This window comes from Vidua macroura, chromosome 2 (genome assembly GCF_024509145.1).
Source record: "Vidua macroura isolate BioBank_ID:100142 chromosome 2, ASM2450914v1, whole genome shotgun sequence".
Taxonomy (NCBI): Eukaryota; Metazoa; Chordata; class Aves; order Passeriformes; family Viduidae; genus Vidua; species Vidua macroura.
Window position 1 is genome coordinate 106,051,780 of NC_071572.1, and position 21,993 is coordinate 106,073,772.

Here is a 21,993-nt window from a genome sequence, read left to right on the forward strand (position 1 = left end):
ATGGTTTCTCCTCTTCCTTCTGTTGCTTATAAAATGCTTTTCTCACCATCAAGAAAATTATTTCAGCCAATATTAAACTACACTAATACCAAAACCACAAAAATGAAAAAAAAAAAAAAAATTAAGCCACTAGGGACAGTTAGAAGAAAAGCTGGATAACCTGAATCCTGTTGTGGGTTTAGCCCAGAGAACCTATGTTTCCTCAGTAATTTTGAAAATCTTCTCTTGAAGGATAAGAGGAAGATTTTTGTTGTTGTGACAAAATACAACAAAAAACAGTACTGCTTCAGAAGGACTCAATAAAGCAGCTCCAAATTGATAATATCCTGAAGAAGTGAAACCTTTGCCTCTGACTCCAGCAGAGATCAGATCTCCACTGTAACTTTGTACTGTTTGGTGGATTTTAATTCACTTGAAAATATAATATGTAGTTGGGATCTACATGATTCATGTTGACATAGTACCAGTATTTCCAGTTCAGGACATTTTTGACCATGACAAGTGTCCCTGAAAGGAGTGCAACTATCGTAAACGTCCAAGTCTTGCCAAAATTCATCGTTTCATAGCTGCAGAAAACACCGGCTCTGAATGTGATCATCCTAATCCCCCTTTCATGGTCTTCCAAATGAATAGGGAATAGGCATGGGAATGAGAGGGAAAGGCTCCAGGGCCTATTTCCAGCTGTAGGTGGACATGCCGCTTCTCTTCTGCAGGGCCATGTGTGGGCGCACGACTCTCCACACTCCTAACTCTGGAGCCTGCAGAGGCACCAGAGGAGCCTGAATCCCTCTTCCAAGACAGGGAGTTCACTCAGAGGATCCCACTGTTCAAAAGCACAGAAAAACCAAAAGGGATGTTGCAGACAAAGTGCAAAACTCCTTCCCAGCCTCCCCAAAATAGATTTGTGTATCCTTTCACTGAGATTCTGTCCTGTTACTTCAGTTCTTCCATAACCTTATTTATCAGATTTTCATCATTTTATCAAAATAAATTTTTGTGCCAACCAGGAGGAACTGAAATTCATGAACTTCCCAGGCCCAGCTTCAGAACTGAAGTACATATTGTTTCTTCCCGCAGTTAGAGACACACAGCTGCTCCTGTGTCAGCCAAAGCAGTGCTCAGACATCCAAGTCTGAGAGTTTATTTTTATCAGTCAGCAGACCAACAGAGGCTTTACATAGGTTGGTTAGAATCCTACATTTATTTGTATATTTTATCTATATATCTCTCTATCTATTATAGATAGATAGATAGATAGATAGATAGATAGATAGATAGATAGATGGATAGATAGATATGATAATGCATCTATGAAAGCAAAGTCAAACCTGTCATCAGCTGAATGTTTAATGCAGATGCATTACTTGCCTAGAAGAGAATCTGCACGAGGGAGTACTGTATACCAGCACAGCGCATTTTGTGCTTCAGTGCAAGATTATCTCACCTGCATTTCCCTTAAAAATCCTGGTAGAAGAGGAAATTAAGGGAGACAAACTGAACTGCGATGCTTAGGGAGTCCCTTGATTCTGCCTGTCACAGTTTTAAGCCTGCTTGGGGCCTCAGGGGAGTCTGGCTGTTCTTACTCCTCCTCTGCCAACCAGACAGTAACGGCCCAGTGCTTTTATTCATTACCCTGAATGTAATGCACTAAATTTAACAAGTAACACACTCAGCGGGAATTTATTGGCCTTTTGCAGCATGATTGCAAGGTAGGATATGGATATGGATTCCAATTACTGCTGACACCCAGATAAGAGGAACAAAGCCTACATATGATTGTTATTAATCAAAGGTGATATCTGGTATTGCAAAGAAAAGAAAAACAAACCAAGAATAATTTAAAAATACTTAACTAAGTACTTTTTTCCTATCAAAATGTCAGTTGTTGCAAATAAAATTATGCTGGCATTTTCTAGCTAGGAATAATAAAAAGGATAAGCATATTGTGCAATAATGGTCAGAAAGAAAATGTAAATAAAAACTGCAATTGATTATAAAATGACATGCAGAAAACTCACATCCAGGGATATGTAATATTCTGTGTAAAGCCTAAAAAAGAAATATGCCTGGGTTCACAGCTATAGAAGTATTAATAATTGCTAAACAAAATGACAATTCTGTGTAATATATTCCAGAGAGCTGAGATTCGTATTCATCTGACAGTATAAAAAGATGAGATAGGAAGAAATTAATTTTTCTTGTTCACATCTGGAGTTTAAATAGGTACAATATGAATGGGCAAAGAACAAGCCAAAGACCACTGCATCAAAATTCCAGAAACCAACAGATGTGAAACACATGTAATATCTCTCCTAAACATCTCCCAGGTGTGCACAGAATCAAACCATTGAGTTATATGGGATTGTATTCATTTCATATCACGGCACCCCACAGCATGGTAAATACTATGGTCATTCAGAGCAGTGAGAGGCAAAGAATTTGGATTCATAGTGTTTGGAATTGCCACTCAGCTTGGACATAAAAGATGAAAGTCCTTTCCAAGTTGTCTAAACTGTTAACGTCAGTGAAGTGGGACAAGACAGCTTATGAAGCTTCCCACTACTATTTCCAATATTCAGGCTGAACACATCAGATGAATAGTTCCTGCTAACTTCTTTCCCTTTCTGAAACATAAGCAGGATAAATTACTTTTCAAAACCACAGTGTTAAAAATGGATGAAAATTTCTGAAAGACACAACAGAAAAATTTGCTTGAAATCCAGTGAGTCTGCTATTCACTGACAGACTGCCCTATATGCCTATAACTTATGTATTACTTAAAAAATTAATTAGAAAATGCTAAAATTATGTCGCAAATACCACAGTGGCCCTTCCTGGATCTATCCTAGAACTCTTTCCTGCTTCTTGAGAGCCTTTTTTTTTTCCCAGTCCCTTCAGTCTTTGCAAAAGGCAATGTATGTGCCCACTGGGACCAGAACTGACATAGTAACTGTCTCAAACAAACCATCACAAACTTTTTGGTGAGGCTTCCAGAAAAGAATTCAATGCAATGACTTGGAGAACAAGCTTAAAAGAACTTTGACAATTCTTCTGTCTTTAACTAAAGATTTTATTCTACAAGACATCATTATCACATCATCTACATAAGACATGGCAGATACATAAGACTTACAGCACATCTAACTGGGGTTAGCCTGCCTTTCCTGGGATGCTGCCTCTCACCTGTGAAAAGCAAGAGACCAGTTTTTGGTGACATTGAGAATTACATTTTCATCTCTCTTGTGAGGTAAAATGCCATAAGCAGTGATCATGCCCTACACATACAAGATATATAAAATACAAGTTATAAAGATTTATACAATTCATCAAATAAAGAGGGACGAAATATAATTTTAACAAAGGCTTTTACTTAGTGAAACAGAAAAGCAATCATATTTTCTCCCTGGTTTTTGCCACTTTACTGGTATACAAAAGTGTTTTCAGAGTGGGTATAGCAGGAAGAAGAAGAAGAGAGGAAATAGGAATAAGATATTTTTAGTAAATAAAAGTTTTTAAACACATCCTATATACATTATATACAGTATATTATCTATCACATGACATTTGCTATTTATATATGAATGATGTATTGAGCATAAAGATCATCATAAAGAGCATAAAATCATTTTTGCTGCATTTAATGCTGTAAGGTTTTACTGATAAATATTGGATTGCATTTATACAGGATTTCAAACTGAGGGACAGTCAACTCAATGATGCAGCCTTGGATATGAAACAGGTCTTTTACTTTTATTAATAGCTCTAGCATTTTCTTGCAATACATGAAGTTTTTCACTGAGGCAGAAATGGAAACAGCTAAAATTTTGATTCATCAGAGCATGCAGCTACATTTACAACTTTAAGCTTGAGATTAGTGCTCACCAGGGCTTTGTAAATAAGGACTTTACTAAGTAATGACTTAGTAAATACACTATTTCCCCAACATTGGCTTCAGAGATTACTTCTGTAGTCCTCCAGCTAAAATGCGTGCTAGTGTTTTACAGTCCTTGCTCACAGTAAAATAAATGCACAGAAGGTAAGTTGCTCTGATTGTCTATACATTGTTTTCCAAAGGACATGAAACTAATGTTGTTTCCTCATATTGCAGCTAGAACTTTATATGAGGAAAAGCCCCATGGGTAGCAACAAATGTTGAAATTCCAGTCTTTTGTTCTCAAATGTTAATGACAAAAATCCAACAACATTTTTCTGAAAGAGACTACAATTTAAAATGGTAATGGTACATTTGTCTCAAGAGAATTTGTATTCTGTCTGCAAACCAATCAAGATATGGTAAAGGATTTAGAGAGAAATCACAGCTGAATGCATAAAATCCTGGGAACAAAGAATGGTACCTGCATACAGGAGACAGCTGGCAATACCCATCAGTGGAGTCTCTTTATTCTTGCAAATACAAAACCATCTAAATTCTGATAGTTTTTGCTATATGTAACCAGTTTTATTCACACCACACTGTCAAGGAAGTCACTCTGTCCTCCATATTTTTGCTAGCCGATACCAGGGATGTGTATTAGATCCAGACTCTTCTGATTGGAATAAAAATCACCAAAATGTGGATCAGGTTGATAACTCTAATGTAAAATATTATCTTCTCCTTCCCCCACCCTGCCCCGAATTTCTCACAATGCTTTTAACACACTAATCCTTAAGAATCATTTAAGCAATAAGAGCAGGAGAAGGCATCACACTGGAAGAGAATAATTTCATGCCTCAGATGTGTTGTGAAGCATGAGGATGAAGAATAAGTGACTTCAGTCACCTGAGAAATGCAATGATTCCCAGAAATGCACTGCCTAAAGTATCTTTTTGCTATTATTTCATGGGAATTATTTTAGAAAAGGTCAAAAAGAATTATTAGATTTGAGTGATTAAGGTGTCAAACATACAGCTTGTAATTCACTTTTTAATAAATAAGTTCTCTCATCATGCTTTTAAAAATAAAGTGTATATTTTAAAAATTAAAAAGGACCTCCTTGCTCAAGTGAACTTCCACCCTGGCCAAGGTCTGCTACATGAGCTGGGAAAACAGTGTTTGGGCCACTCTACCTACCTGAAGAGACTTTCATGGTGATGTTTGTCCAAATCCAAAGAAAGCATCACCATTGGGAAGTGTCCATTTCCCCTTCTTCTGAGTGATTCATCTGCCACAGTCTTCCTTGGTTTAGGAATGCCAAAAAAGTAAACACATGGTCTGCACCACTGTATAGGCAAGAGACGTCAGTGCTCTCTGGGTCAAGCATCTGTTTGGGTGTGGAGCAGATATCTCAAGTTTTATTATTAGTTTTGTTGTAGCTTTTGTCACCATTTTGTTTCTTTTACAGAGAAAAACCACTTCCATTCTTCAGGGCTGAAAAAAATTGTGTCTTCTTTGTGCAGATTTCATTTTTAATGAAAAAAGAGGTTTCAGAAAACCTGTAAAATGAAAAATTAAAAAAATCATCCTTCATTACATGGATAACAAGCTACAGTTCTGTTTGTGGAGGCATCATCTCATGGGTTCTACTAGGCAAATTATCAATGGAAACAACACTTTGGTTTTGGAAAAAATGTACCATTTTTCTTTTGAAAAGAATTGAGCTGTAGCTAATTTTTAAAGTTATATCATTTATCTGAAGTTTAATCTTTAAAGAGCACACTCCTACTCTCATTCTTGGTATATGCTGTAATTTGACCGTACTAGATACTGCAAAACATTTTCTTTCTTATTTATGTCATTTTATGTTTCTTTAATGGCATGATACTAGGGTTTTTTTTTATTAGCCTGATAACATAAGGGGAAAAAAAAAAAAGTTAAACATTTAAAGAGCCAGGGGAAAAGAAAAGGCATTCCAGATTTTAAACGAGAATATTTCTTACTCCTGTTAGTTTGTTATGGTTCTGAGGAACTCATCAGAGTATCTGAAGCACTTCTGACGTTGCTGTTACAATGAAATATTTAAATTAAGGGATTTATTTTTGTTTTCCTGGTCAAGTACCACATACAGGTAAAATGTGATAAGAAATCAAGAGGATGAGGCACATTTGAGGGAGTATTCTCACAGCCTACTCAAGGTACATAACACAGACATGATTCCATGTAACTCAGTTTAGCAGCCAACATCCAGCACTGAGGCAATAATGTGTAGAGGCAGGTTCTGTCAGAGGGTAATAAAGAAAGTTAGTTAGTTCTAAACAGCAAAGAAAGTATTACATTCAAGCTAAGTTTACAGGGCATTTACTGATTGCTAAAATGCATGAAATGCTGTAATTTCCTCTCTCTAGCCTGAATTTCTGCTGGTGTTCCGTTTTTAGCAATTGTTCTGGGAATAAAGAGAAATGAGTGTGTTGGTCTCAGCATCTAAGAGCAGGAGAGATCCTGCAGGTGTTTGTCTTTCACATTCGAAAGGATTAGCTATGGAGGACCTTGGGGGCTCAGAAGGACTTGAACTTTGCATCCTCAAGAAGAGACTAATTTGCTGCCAGTTGTAAACAATATATACTGGGGGGGGGGGTGGGCTTAATTACCTACAATAAAATTTTCTCAGTTTAAGTACTCAAACTGGTAATCATGAAATCATTTTCTCTTAGTCATCATCTTCCCTGTGCCCCTCCCTGCTTTCCCTGTGATCTGGTTTACATGCCCTCATTTGCAAATATTTTTGGGACAATGTCAGGTTGCTTTAGGCCAAACAATGAGATTTCTTATCTATTTTTATAAAATTTAATCCCACTGGCAATGTTGGCTTGATTTCTCTAATGGTTACAATGAAAACAGTGTTTCATTTGGCTTTAAAACTGTGATCACAGATGAAACATTACAGGACTATGCCAGAATATGAGGGCCAGGCACTGAAACCAACTCTAAACAAAAACTGAAACTATGTAGTCTGTATTTTCGTTATGAAATATGAAAAAAAAAAGGCAGGGGGGAGGAATAACCCTAAAACCCCCATGAAAGTTGCTTATATAAAGAACTAAATTTATTATATTGCAATATACCACTGCTATATTGTAACATGCTGCTGATGTGGTACCAACCAGAGCTGTGGGGTCCCAGATGGGGCAATGTTCATTACCAGCCAGCAGCTGGATAATTTATCAGCCAACCAGCACGTGAAGATTCACACCCCTCTTCTGCAATTCAAGGGAGACCTTCCCCTCCAGCCCACTCCCAGTCTGAGTTTAACCCCACAGCAAAACTTTTACGCTATCGTTGCAAGGATGTCTAATCCACACTAAATATGCTAATCAAGAAATACCTCAAGGGCCTTTTTGTGATGGTTTTGGTTATACGTATATGCTAAATCTGAAGCTTTTGGCATTATCTTCAGTAAGAAGTCACCATCTCTGGTTCATGAAATGCCTTTTTCTTTGTTCTGTATAATAGACATGTTTCAAATATTATCAACAAACACAGCCTGGGAGATTAGCTCAGAAGGACACGTTCCATAGAGGCAATACAGATGCTCCTTCTACACATTGACCTTCTAATCCAAAGACCTCGGTACAAATAATTTGGTGGGGAAAGGGGAGGGAAGTTGAGAAGAAGTGTCCACCCTGCCATAGTATGCACAGAGGATATCCTGTATACAAGAGCCCTATGATGGATAGTGCTTGCAAAGTTTTGGGAGAGAAACCTGCTTGCTCTTTTGAGGGTATGAAAAGCCTTATCCCATGGACAAATTAAGCAAATACCTATTAGTGAAATCTCATAGACTATCCCTTCAATCAGTAGTTTTAATTGCAAGTTTTTCATACATAGGAGACGGGTTGATATCCTGCCTTGAAATCACTAAAACTGCAAGACCATGTTACACTGCATGTAAATGTTGGGAAAGAGCACATCTGAAAACTGGGCTGAAGAAAATGGTGGATCTTCCTCCTTCTCCAGCCCGATTTTGTGAACTCAAATGTCCCTCTGGTGTGGTTCTGCTCTGCCTGCACCCACCCCAGGGCCTGGGTGCTGGGCCCTGATGTATTCCAGTGGCAGAAGCCCAAAGCCTCGAGGCTGGACCCCCCTTTTACCCGAGGAGAAAAGGAAAATCAGGGAGGTACCTAAAGAAACAATATGTCAGTTCTTTGTAGCTTTGATTCCTCGCTGCAGGTACCAGCCTAAGATGGAGCACTGTGTGCTAAAACAGACCTCTCGTAAATATTTCATATTCATGAGACAAGCAAAAAAGGCCTGTCACCACCCTGTGCATTTCTATTATTTAAAGGGTCACTAATCAAGCAGTGAACTTACCTTTCCGACAAATCTCCATACCAGACAATCAATATTCATCTGGTGCTAGCGATACCCTTTCCCCGCCCGCCCAGCATGGGGCTGCAAGCCGGACTGTCCTCCTCCTCCCTGGGGATTAACACAGCCTGGGCAACAAGCCCTGAGGACCTGGGAGGGTGTGCTTGTCCAGCACCCCCGGGAAAGGGTTTGGAATTGTCGCCATCCGCTGCAGTGGGTACAGTAGTGGTGGGACTAGGAAGGGTTAAAGTTTTGTCTGTGACACTGAAATTGAGGCCAGCTGTAGGTCATATTCATGTCCCAGTCACAGGAAAATGAACCTGTGAGACAGAACCTAATTATCTGCTAAACCAAAAGCCAGTCTCAGTTCAATAACTTACGACAGAGCTGGCAGCCAGATATAGTGTTGTCATGGTAACGCCGAAAAAAAAATCCACTGCAGTAGAGAACAAGAAGGAAAAGAAGGAGACTGTAACCCTGAATATGCTGTAGCCATTTGATCTTGGACAAGTAGATATGTCTAAAGAGCCAGATTGCTACAACTGTCTATCCACTTTAATATCCTCTATAATTACTGAAATGAAAAATGCAATTACAGTGTGCTCTGAGCTAAAAACCAGGAATAACTGGCTAACTGGGAATTAATTTTAGAGGCAACAATATCGGTTTGTTTCCCCTCTCAACACACATGGATTGAGAAGTATGTGGGGGCTGGAGAGCAGAGCCGCCTGCTTCCTGCTAGTCCAAAATCACTTCATGCCAATCAAACCCTTGCTTTTCCCTGTCACCTTCCCCTCCTCCCTCTTCCATCCACAATCCATTACAGACAAGGGAAAAGTTCAGTAGAGCAAAGCACTAAAGATCTTGCTTTGTGGACTGCAATGTCTGAACTACGTGAAGTTAAGGGTGACATGAGTTTACAGCTCACAGAAAAACATGCTGAGCATGGCCCCTTACACAAGACACACAAAAAGTCAGAGCTGTCCCTGATGGAACCATGCTCCTGGGAGCCAGGGGGTGAGGGATCTTGTCTTCCCAGCATGCTCCTATTGGGAGCTGAGCACAGCATCTTCAAGCAGAGCTGGTGCTGGGTATGGGGCTTTTTCCAGATGAATCCTCGCAGGTAGCAAAACAAAGGACATCATCCTTGGATTGCTCACTGAGCTGGCCGGGCACATGGGCACAGACCAGTGCCTTGGCTGCTGGACCACCAGTATCCTGCTCTGTCAGGCCCCTCAGCACAGATGAGAAAATTTACAAGTCAGACACAAGTACACACCAAACACAAAATCTAATTGTGCTTTGAAATATATATTCAAAAAGTCATATATCTATACATAATACATATATGTGCACATATTGTTTACTGTTGTGAGGAACACAAAACCTCATTTTGGTCAGAGATGCAGATTTGATGTCGGAAGGATCAGCAGTGATTCTGTGAAAGGACATATATCTGTGTATGTGTATTAAAGTCAGAGATTGTAAATTAAACATCATGGTTAGAACAGTACAATTAAAGCAAATAAGTGGTTTATTTGACACTTCTGTATCAGTGTTTCCAAGCTGCTCTGTGCTTCTCAGAGCAGCTTGCTGAACAGTGAGACTTCACTCCCAGATGCTGGAAACCGCATGGTTTCAGACTCTCACATAGGCATGCTATTCAGACTCAAAATGTTTGTGCCATTACTAATTGCATAAGAGACTTCTGAAAAAATTGCAGCATTTCAGATGGTTAAGATAGCAAAATCATTTCCAAAATGTGATCAGGAAATGTTATTGTCCTCATATTTTTACTGTGCACAGGCTTTCTTTCTTCTTACTGGGCAACTGAAGACCAGATTTGGCAGTTCTTTTCCAGGAAAAAAAGCTCTTATTCTAGTAATAATGCTGTCTGAATAAAAATTACTCATTTAAGTATGGCACCTTCTGGAGAAACAGATCTACAAGTGATATATAAGGGATACACCTTATGTATCATTCACCAATTCACAGTGCTGTGTATGTGTAACCAAAAAAAAAAGGAAAGTTCATTCAACAGCATGTTATTGGCATTCTAGCTTTTTAAATAAAATATGCAAAAAACACCCAAAAAACCAACCTAAACTCCACAAAAGTCCACAGGCAACACATCATGGAGATCTTCATGTCATTGTCCAGTTTGAGACGGGCATTCTGATCTTGTAAATACCATTAGCACCCACTCCAATGAGTGGTTCTGTTGAGGTAGTAGAGGTGTCTGGTATCTACAGAGTTAGAGGAGAGACTTTTCCACCTCTCAGGGTCACCCTAATCTGGGGGTGAGCCCCGTCAAAGTGGAGCATGACCTTTCTACACCTGCACAGTTTTTGTCAGCAGCAATGCAAATCAAAAGATGTCCATAGCAAGATTTTCAATCAGCCAGCCTGACGCTTGGCATGCGTGAGGTCTCCTAAGGTCTGTGGGTCTAAACCTGATTATGTTGGTCATTAATTTGGCCTGATTTTCATCATGAAAAATATGAACCACCTCATGCTTTTCTTTCATTGATCTCTGTGTTTCTGAAACGTTAGCAACTTGCTTCCCTACCTGTCTGAGAAGCTTGGTCTTTTTAAATTATGTAAAGGAGTTTTAGGAAAATATCTTCTGGAAATTGGCTTTAATACACTGGTTTTCAGCCTTCAAGGAATCTATGTAAACTGATAACTCATTTTTGAGAGAAATTTATCAAAAAGGCCTCTGAATCTTTTCTACAAGGAGCACTCTCTCAGGAAATTTAGACATGCAAATAATACAAAAGAAGAGAAAAAGGATTGGGAAAAGGTTAACAGCTTCAGCATGGGGAACCGAAATTCAATTTAAAAAACTGAACTGAAAAAGACCCTGGCCATCACACATGGTAAAAGGAAAAAAGTCTTGATTTTGCTACTGAAATGTGTTTTATTTTTCACCTGAGCCTGCAGTCATTCCGAGATAGCACTTCCAAAAAGAATGGACTGCCTTTTTGCTCTCTCTCTGTTGAGGAGAGACAGGCTTGTCCTGGGGATGGAGCAAAGGGGACTCCCAGTGTGGGTCTACAGGACCTCTGTGCAGCAAAGCTGCCTCTGCTCACTGTGAGTCTGACAGGGCCACTATTAGGGCTGGAGCTTTTTCAGGAAAGAAGTACCCACCCTCACCTGTGATGTTGGCAGCACATTTATCACTAACAAATCCCTGCACTGTACACTTTAAGCTGCTCGTTGTAGTTATGAAAGGGGTTAGCTAGAGTACTGATATGTTTACACAGCTGAAATCCAAACGTGTGCCTCAGTTGGTGTTCTGACATTTGTTGAAAACAGACCAAAAAGAGACCAATTAATGAAAAATGAAAGGACAATTTTGTAATGGCAGAAGCATTACAGACAGCTATTAGTTAAAAAGTCTACCTTTTAACATCAACATTAAAAAATAAATAAAGAAGAAATTAAATAAAGAGAAATCATGACCTGGCCATTATGGTAGTAACTGTGGTCAAATGCTGTCTTGTGTCCCTGTATGAAACTGCAGCTTTCATAAATCTGAGCTGCACCAAATATCCACTGACATAGTTTATTAATCTGTGCTTTTATCCAACCTCCCGAAAATATAAACTCAGAAAATCGAAGCTGCTTGTAATAGTCACAATTGAGTATTTCAAGCAGCATTTTAATTTTCTGAACAAAATACATAGTTTGTGAAGTTCTCAAGAGTACAATGGAACAGGACAGGTAACACAGGACTTGATTTCATATGTATTAAATATCTGTTGCTTTTTGTGATGACTTGAAGCATCTGAGACATCACTGTGAGGCTACCAGATGTGTCACACACTTCCAGTGGACTTGCCATCTTTGGGAGTAGCACCAGTAGGATGCCCTAAGGCAAATGGCAACTGTAATTTTACATTTTCTAAACATTTCTAATGACTTATGGCTTCTCCAAAGTCCCAAGCACTAAATTTTAGTCAGGCCTGAAAGAAATACCAAATAACCACATGAATCCATTTTGATTTATCTCATCAGCTGGGTTGTAAAATGCCCTAATATACTGGCATTATACTGCAGAGTGACTGTACTTGATCTAATCCCCCTAAAATCAGCACTTACTATTAGATGCTAAATTTTGTTCTAGAAATGAGAACTCAATCACTGTATTAAAAAGTGAGGATTGTGAATTACTTCAGGTAGAGTCTTTGGTTATATCATACAATTTACAAATTGTGATGCTATAGTTACTTTAAAAAATCACATGTAGTTGACATGAATCACCCAATAAAGCTGTTACATTAAAAGCTAAAATCTCTGTTTAAACTGAGCAGTTAATATTTAAACTCACGTTCCATTAAAAATATGCCAGGATAGATTTGCATTATGTTAAATGATACACAGTGAGGCCACTTGATTTGTTTCTATTTTTGTAGCTGTTTTTAGATCCTGAGCAAAGTAGTTAAATATTATATTACTTTGGTAGAACCTTTCAGTCTTGGCATATAGACAGTTTAGACTCTTTTTTCCAGAGCTAGCATCCTACTTTGGTGCAGGCTTCAATGTAAGCTTCTCATCTTGTCCTTGAAGACCTAACGTCTTGGTAGACGTTATGTTCTGACAAGGGAAATGATTTCCAGGGCTCATTGCACTGTCCCCCATACAATTTGGGAATATGTTAAGGATATAGAAGGATACAGCTCATAGTATGGAGCTTTTTGAGAGTGGAAATAGTTTAGAGTAAGTTTCTTGTAAGGATGGTGGCCACTCTTCGAAATGTTTAAATTTGATGGTGACACCTTAGCAGCTGAAACCAAAGGCTCCCCTTGACTTTAACAAGGCCAAAGCATTCCTTTATGGAAACTTCAAGGCTGCGAGATGCCTCTGTCTTCCAGGACATGCTTTATACTGATAAAAACAGTCATGAGAACATCACAGTGCCAAATGTTACAGTTCTGATTTAATCCACATTTAAGTCTCTCCATTGTACAGAACTGTGTGTGGCTGGAGAAGTTTCCCAATAAGCTACACGTATCAGAAAAAAACATTGGCCCCAGGTAAAATCTGTCATATGACTAAACATTAGAAATTGTCCCTGACAAGAAAACACTTAGTGAAAAATTAGGTGAGCATAATGATGCAGGTTACACACAGGCATTGCACCTTGGAAATCCATGCAACCACTTACAAACGGCTCCAACATTTTCTTAGTCTTCCTTGGATGCAAATGAATCTGCAGAACATGGAGATATTTGTAATAAAGGAAAGATACCATTGTTATCACACCAAAAGGGTTCAGAAAATTAAAGCACAAGTAATTAACACATGCAAAAAGAAAAAAATTGTGCCAAGGATGCTTAAATAGGTTGGTACCAGCTATTAGTCATTGCATTGAATTCCACAGGAGACAAAAAAAAAAACCCAAACCACAACAGAGAAATATCACTTTACTTGTCCTGATATTATCCTTTTCCTTGGGCATGTCCTAGTGGCTATTGTCAGAGGAAAATGATTCTGGGCTAAATGCTAGCAATTTGCTAGTTTGTTAGCATTTCTCTCCACACCAGATGTGTTTTATCGCTCCTTAAGATGTGCTGTGATAAAGCCCACGGACAGTGTCTAGACACAGCACATAGATAAGGCCTTTGGAAGTCATTTGATGCACTGGGTCTGTGTTATATATGCATGATTTTAATGAGCTTCTTACAGCTTTTCCAGGAATACTGTGCAGCAGGCAAGAGACACACAAAGAGAGAAAAATCCTTACCTTTGATTTCACACCTGTTGCTATAGACACCACAATGTGTTTCACTCTATCTTGTTTAAGGGGCTTAAACATGGAATAGCCATCAGATATTTTTAATCCTCTGTATGCTAAGGATGCTTTTCCTTTCTCAGTTTCACAAAGGAATGCATCTGTTGGCAAATTTAGGCACAGCTTACTCACTGGCTTAGATTCTCACACATGCATTACCTTACACCACCTTCCTTTTTTTAACCAGTGTCCTCTAGATGGTTTTGTTTGGCCAAGTAAGAAAACTGAAATTTTGCAGAGCATGGTAGCTCCTTGTGAAACTAGTGGAAAGAACATTTCAGGCTCAATTTTGGACCTTTAGCCACTGGAGGTCTGATGCCACATCTAAGCCTTCACCTTGGGCAGTGGCCTTGCCCCAAAAGGGGTGTTGTGCTATGTATCAGAGCACTCGAAGTGAAGGACACTTGGGATCATATTTACTTACACTTGTTAGTGCAGCAGTTCCATAGGTATTACGGTCACTAAGCTCATTTCCCTCCCTCCTTGGATGGGGAATATCTTGTCTTTACAGTGCATTCTTACTGCCCAGACAAAAGAAAAAATAATTAAAATAAAAAAATAGAAAAAGCCAATTTAATTCCATTTGTTTGGGGTTTATTTTTGTCTCTTCAAATAATAAAAAGTGCAGCTGAAATTTTTAGAACTTCTGAGCCATTTTTGCTACAGAAAGGCTGTTACAAGCATGACAATTTATTGCACAATGGGAAGTCCTGTTGTGCCAAGACTGCCACCACTTTGGAGCACCCCACGGGAATTCATGTGCAGGAGAGCAGACCTGTGGCATCACATGCTCTGAGCCTGCCTTTTCATCCTTCCAGTGCAGAACAGCTACTGCCTTTGGAGGTGGGAAAAAGGTAGTGTAGGTTCAGGAGCTGTGCCCATCACCTTCAGCAGGCTGTCAGAAAAGGTGGTTACTTTTGCAATGGTACCAGGTCCTGTGATGCATTGCACACACACGTTATTTCTGTAATGTTAAATTTTATGTGGGAAACCAGAGTCATTGTATAAAGCAACTAATCCTCCAACAAAATAATGGAAATTCTGAATAAGACACACACACAAAAAAAGAACAATACCATATTTGGAGTATCCCAAGATTTGTGAAATGAAATTGATTTCCATTCAAATCAGGTCTTTTACTCTTCTTGAAAATGTCAGGGTGTCAGCCTTGGCCATTACCAGACTGTGATTTATAGTTGAGGCAGAGCAATAACACTCAGGTGACTGTCTGGAACTGTACTGCTGTGTCTGGAAAGGCTACAGATGACAGCTTCCTCCTTTCTTAACCAACTTGCATTGCTTATCTAAGATCAGTCTTCCCCCCGTCCCTCCTCCCCAAACGCATGATAGGAAAATGATAAAATGTATAGGCTTGCAGATTTACTGAGATGAGACAAATAAGCCTTGTGAAGGGACTAGGTTAGAGAACTTTGGAGAAACATATTAAAAATAATCCTTTAGCTAGCTATATCCTAGCTGTTTGGATAGATACCTGTAAAATGTGAGACTGACTGCCTGGCTTCAACACATGGGTATGTTTCAATCCATCTGTAGGATCTATTTCTGTAACTCGAGCATACAAGAAACACAGAAAATGCTGAAACTAAGCAAGCTTTCAAATAATAAGAATAATACAGCTGCTGTCATTTCCTTCTGAAATTAAACACAATTTATTCAATAAATAGATTAATGGAGGTCAAAAGCTACCTGGTTAATAATTACTCAAACACTGATAAGCTAGTTCTGTTATTTCTTCCATTGACATAAGGTTTTGCTTAAATAAAGGCAACAGAAGTACTTAACAGTTTAGGTGATAAACTCCTACTAATTTTAACTGGAATTGGGAATTTTTAAATACCTAAAAAAATACTTTTCCAAATAATTTTATCTCTTTATTCCTTTAGCTATACTTCTGGTCTCAGTATAGTGAAGCAAAGAAGAGAATAAACAAGATAAATGAGTAAATAAGTCAAACAAAAGAATTACTAGCAAGCTAATAATACCATTCCCAACATCAGCTCACTCATTCTGTTATTAGTATTTGCAGAAGATATTGACAAAATGGGAAAGACTCAAACAGGAACAAGCAAAATGATCTGATCTTCCCAAAAATCTTAGAGTAAGACAATGAAGACAATCTCATTGGTTTTTCACTGAAAATCCTAAGAGGGGGAAGGAAGCAAATGACCATTTATATTGCCAGGAAATTTAAAAAGATAGCTGGAAACTAATGCTAAACAAGTTCTAATTAGAAATAAGGCCTATGTTTTTAATATTGATGTAATAGACTACTGGGAGACTGTTCCAGGAGGTTATTATGGATTCTCTGCCATCCCAAATCCTAAATATACATGCTAACCAAACAGAAATTGTTGGTGTTGACGTGGGAGTTGCTTGGTGAATGCTTTGGCATGTTTTATGGAGGAAGTCAGACTGGATGATTGAGTTTGCCTTGGCAGGGGACAGGATATTTCTGCTGTGTGTGGGAGGAGGGAGGGAGGGGAGGAGAGCAAGGGGGAGGGAAAAGGAGGGAAAGAAAGAAGGAGATGCCTGGCTGTCTTTCTAGCCTAGCCCATGTAGGGTGCAAGTCCTACGTGGTACCAAGTTTCCTGGTCTAATGAATGGCACATGGTATCTGGAAGCAGAGAGGATATAGGAAGGCATCCATGGCATTCATGGATGGCATTCATCCACAGGTTTTACCCCAGGCAGAAGAGCCTTCAAGTCCTCTCAGAAGACTACTGCAGGTATTAAGTTCTGCTGTCATTTCATAATCCAAGCTGAAGGATTTTTTTTACCATGGTAAAATCACAGAATTGAGACACACACATTAGACTGATTTATACAATAATGATGAGCCAGGGACTCTCTGTGGAGCTCCTTCTCTCCATTTGTTTTCTTATTTGCTTTTGCAGAGGATCATTGGGACCATTAAAAATATCAATCTGAAAAAAGTAAATGTGCATATCAAAACTAGTATGAAGAGTTTCAATGGAGACTTAGTTGAATTTTGGGATCTAAGATTCCATACCTAGTTCAGATGCAACCCTCTCTTTTCAAACACTGCCATAAGTTACTGTCAAGAACTGAAGGACAGACAGCAGAAACAAGATGGTAAAAGAAATGTATAAAATGTTGCCGCACACTGCCACACTAAATCATGACCTCCTGCTTTGCTAATATTTGCTTTATACTGAGATCTCAGAGCTCTAATAAAATTCAAGGTCTCCCTGTGACAGTCACTGTGCTCCCATTAGTGAGTGGTGATGCCCACATGAAAGAGCCCACAGTCTGCCTGGATAGCATGGAAAATGGCAGGAAGGAAAGTAAAGGCTCAAGGGAACTTGTCTGCATTCATGATGGGTGCCAGGAAGTGACCCTAAATCTTTAGCCATCAATGCAGCAAAAAAGAGCACGTAGGCAGCAGTTTGGAAACATTTCAAAGGGGTTTAAAGTGTTAGTTATTGCATGTAGTAATTTTGATTTCCCACTAGCATTTAGGGAATGATTACCAAATTTCAGAGAGCCAAGCTGCAGTCCTTGGAATTTATTAACTCATAAAAGCCTACCAAACCTCAACACTCAGATACTGGCAGCACACACAAGAAATCTAACCCTCTGAGTCAGCCAGGAGAGGTTTCCAATGCTGCACTGGGAACCTGCTTCACTTCTAAACATCCAGCCATTGTTTGAAAACCAGGTGCCTCAATGGCTCCTAAAGCAGCAATATTTTGACCGTACTCTATTTCAGAAGGAGACATAAGTTTGAGAATTAAGATCCAAAATAATATGCCAACATAATAAACAACAGAAAAGCATGGTCTACTATATTTATTTAAAATGTCACAGTAAATCTAGCTCCCTGAATACCCCAGTGCATGTATATAAATAACATCAGCAAGACCTATAAGCACTGTGCATCCTCAGACTTGTGACAAATCTTCCCAACAGAGGGATGAACCCTGTGCTTTCAGTGGAAGGCTATAAATCCCACCACAAAATGGCTGTGCCAGCCATTTCACGTGCTGGGTTTGCTGAGCACTGATTCCTGTGCTGTTGGGACACCATGCCATAGGAATGGACAGGTGCTGTGCCTGGATTAGGCTCATGCCAGCTGCTGCAGGATGGCAGCAGTGTAAGAGTCTGTGGATCTGCCTCCTGTAGGCCCAAAGCAGAACTAGGCTCCCTGAGGGCACGGACCGACTGTCAAAACTTCTGGAAATATGAATCTGGCTAAATGCTGGTAGCAAAACTTTCATGCACATCGCCAGCAGAAACTACCTCTGCTGAACAGAGGAGCAGAAAATTATTCCATAGCCTGCTTTTCCCAAATCAGAGTTATTAATTCTGATGTTCCATAAATGAACCTCCATTCTGATTGTGCAGAGATCAGGACTATCATGCCATTCTTCAAAAGAAAAGGAGAAAGAAGATCTTTATTTTGAAAAGTGCAACTAACAACCTAATATCTTATGTCTGACTGCTGACTGTTTCTGAATGGGGACAAGGGAGGAAATGCAGAGTCTGCAAAAATTTACAAGTAGGGGCAATTTATATATCCTTCATGTTCAGGATGAAGAACCACTGTGGAGAGAAATGCAAACAGTGGGAGAAAGGCTGATTTCAACTCCTAGGAGAACAAAGCCATTTCCTTCTATGGCCTTACAGTGGGCCTATCGAAGGGGCTGAAACAAAGAGATGAAGAGAAGAAGGGGAGAGGTGATTGTTACTCACTGGTAAGATTCTATTTCACAGAATAACTTTGGCAGAAGAAAAGCAACCACCTTGTCCAATTCTCTGGCATACCTACACCCACGTGGACAGAAACATTTTAGCAGTAGAGAGCAAGTGAGGATCCCACAATCAAATTTTTTGAGACACAAAGTTTTCCCCATGTGCTTCAAAGGCAGTTTGCAGAGGAGAGAGAGTGTAGAGGAACAGTGAGCCACAAAGACTTTTCCACTGCTAACTGTCTCACTTGTATGAAAATCAGTATATAAACTGGATAAACAGAATCTACTTCTTCATGCATTGGAGGCACTCTCTTCATCTGATTTATTGTCATCCGATAGAAATGCTTTAAGCAAAGGGATGCACTATGAAGAAATGCATTTTACTAGGAAAGGCTTGAGTTTGAAATTAAATCCTGTGCTAAACTTTTCAAGAAGTATCTACCTTCACTGAAGTCTTTTCATAGCCCTGCTTATTTCTACTTTAAACTTCTCATTTATTGTACTTTAAGCCCCATCAGTGAATGTAAATGGGGCTTCACTATACGTTTAGTGCATTCAAGCATTCTTTGTTACAGTTCCCACCCTGCTGCATTATGTGAGCTCTGCCACGGAAGTCCAGCAGTCGGTTTGTTTTCTGCTATTAATAAAAGAACCTACTTTTCCGCACTTCTTTGAAGAAGTTGAAAGGGCTACATGTTAGAGGGGGAGGTGGTGGGGAACAGACTGTGGTGTAATCCCCAAACGCAAATGCTGTCTAGATTAGAAACCTCCCTGAAGAAAATTTACAAATGCTAAGACTGTGCTTTTTGTGTGATGAACACTAGAGTAATAACTTAGCCACATACTGGGTTCTGCCTAATGCTAAGCGAGCCTACTAGGTGAAAGGAATGAAATGAAAAATAAAATCTTCCAGTTGGCTCTGTGCCGATGCCATCCAACCTTTTGATATCAAGAGACTTACTAATGCAACTGTTTTCATGTGTATTTCATCACTGAGGTATCTTAATATAATACTTAGGAATCTGTTAAAATAATAATAACAAAAACACAAATGGGGTTTACACATTGCCAGTGTTTTTACATAGTCCAGGAAAAGCTTAATTAAAGGGGTGGGACGTGTCTCTGCTGAATAGCTGTTTTTCCTTCATACCTTCCCATGCATGACACGTACACATCCAAGAAAAGAAGTTGGGGGTGGTGGTGGTGGAAGAAAACCACCCAAAACCAAAACCAAAATTACCAGCCCTAAACTACTCAGCACAACCTTGTTGATTTGCTTGGCCATTTAAATAAATGAACATGCTTCTTGTAGAGAATCACGGCCCCAGTGCAACAGCTAACGAGTAAAAGAAAAGTACAGAATACGGTCTGCTTTGTTCCCTATAGAATACTCATATTGCTCAAACTATCATTACCAAATCTAGTTTATCCCACAATTACAACTAATCCTTAACTCCTAAATAAGTAGGAACAGGCATAAAGATTGCACTTCTGAAAGCCTACCAGATAAACTTTAGTCTACAGTCAACTGGAAATTTCTGCAATTAATTTTAAATCCTACTTAATAGGTTAAAGATGTTTTTAAAGATGACATAATTTTATCAGTGTTGATTTTATTAATCTGACGTTCAATTGCTCTCTAAGGCTTCCATCCACTTGTTGCTATTCAGGCACTGCAAGTGAAGCTCATCAATCAATTGAACTGGATTCTGGTCAGAATATAACTCCCCATAAGAATCACTCTAGTGTTGCCAAGCAGTGCAACAACACAGCATCCAACAAACTTGGAAGATGCCAATTGTAATCATCAAACAATGAAAAAAACTTAACAAGGTGATGAATGCCTCAGATACATTGTTTGGACAAAACCACCTTAAATGAATATAATAAAACAAATCTACTTTTAATTGAGTGATACAGTTTCAGCTGGCATTTTTATAGTATTCCAGATATGTTTTTTCTATTGTGTGACTATCTAGCTAGTTATAGACTTCAGACTCAGATGGCTGTCATTCTTTCTTTCTTTTTTTATTTTTTTTGTAGGCTACATTTGGTCCCTAAGAGGAGATGACTGCTTTTCAGTGTGAAATTATGTACCTAGTCAGGAATTGAGCATAATCATCACACAGGCGAATCAAAATGATGGCTACATTTACTGCCTACAGAAATTTCTGCTGCAGTGCATATTAACACACTGAAAATGTTGTGTTAGCTTATCGTGGATGTGCCGATTTTCATTACCCACGGAAATGCAGAACATCTTCTGTTAAACCTCATTGACATTTTTCATCAAGTGAATAGAGCAATGCCCTGAAATGTGATAATTGTAGATTCTTGTTATACAACTTCAAGTAAAATATTCTTCCCTCTAATTCCAACAGTAATTAACTTGGATTGGAATTCCCTTGACTCGTGTAGCAGTCTTCAGCACTGTATTAATGGATCTTAGAGTTTATATGGTTGGAAAAGAAATCCTGTCCCATATATGTAATACTATACAAAGGTGCTAAAGACTTTCAGGTTAATGAAAAGAATTGATCAAATCATGCCAGCTTGAGCTATGAGATTTTTTTTCTTTTTTTTGCATTGTTTGCCTGAAAGATGAAATGGTATATTGCTGAAACTTAAAATGCCTCAAAAATGAAGCTCCAGAAAATTGTTGCATCTCCCATGAAGACTAAAAATTAAAATAGACAATTATCATAATAATAACTCAATTGTACATGGCAGACAAAAGAGAAGCTAATACTTCCCTCTATTTTTTGACTGATGTTTTGTTGGGCTATAGATAAACAGCACTTTAAGTTGACAGTAAATTAGCAAACAATATGAGGGAGGAAAAAAGAAAAAAAAATCATGTAGGGGTTAAGATGTTTATGTAAAACAGTGATTTTCCTTTTTAAAATTAAAATGTACAAATAAGCTGGTGTCAGAGCCTAGGTGATCCTTCATTTCCACCGCATTGAGCAGGCTCCCATCAGCAGCAGACAGCCGCTAATGTATGCGTCTGGCTCAGTCTGCTCTACCAACTAGGAACCCATCGAATTGTTAATATCAGTCCTTTTTTGTATGCACCACACATCTTTTTCACTCTCCCTCTCTCTCTCTTCCTCCCCCTTTGCAAGAGCTTGTGTTTTTGTTTTTTGTTTTTGTTGTAGCACAAGCTGATTACTCTGAAATCACTTATTAAAGAGCATTTAGATGCATTTTGCACTGAACCAA

At 38.9% G+C, this 21,993-nt stretch overlaps 1 long non-coding RNA gene across 2 annotated transcripts in view; it reads right to left on the reverse strand.

Moving 5' to 3' along the window:
- LOC128803635 (uncharacterized) overlaps positions 1-21,993 on the reverse strand; it is a 217,797-nt gene that overhangs the window by 60,995 nt on the left and 134,809 nt on the right. The window lies entirely within an intron of this gene.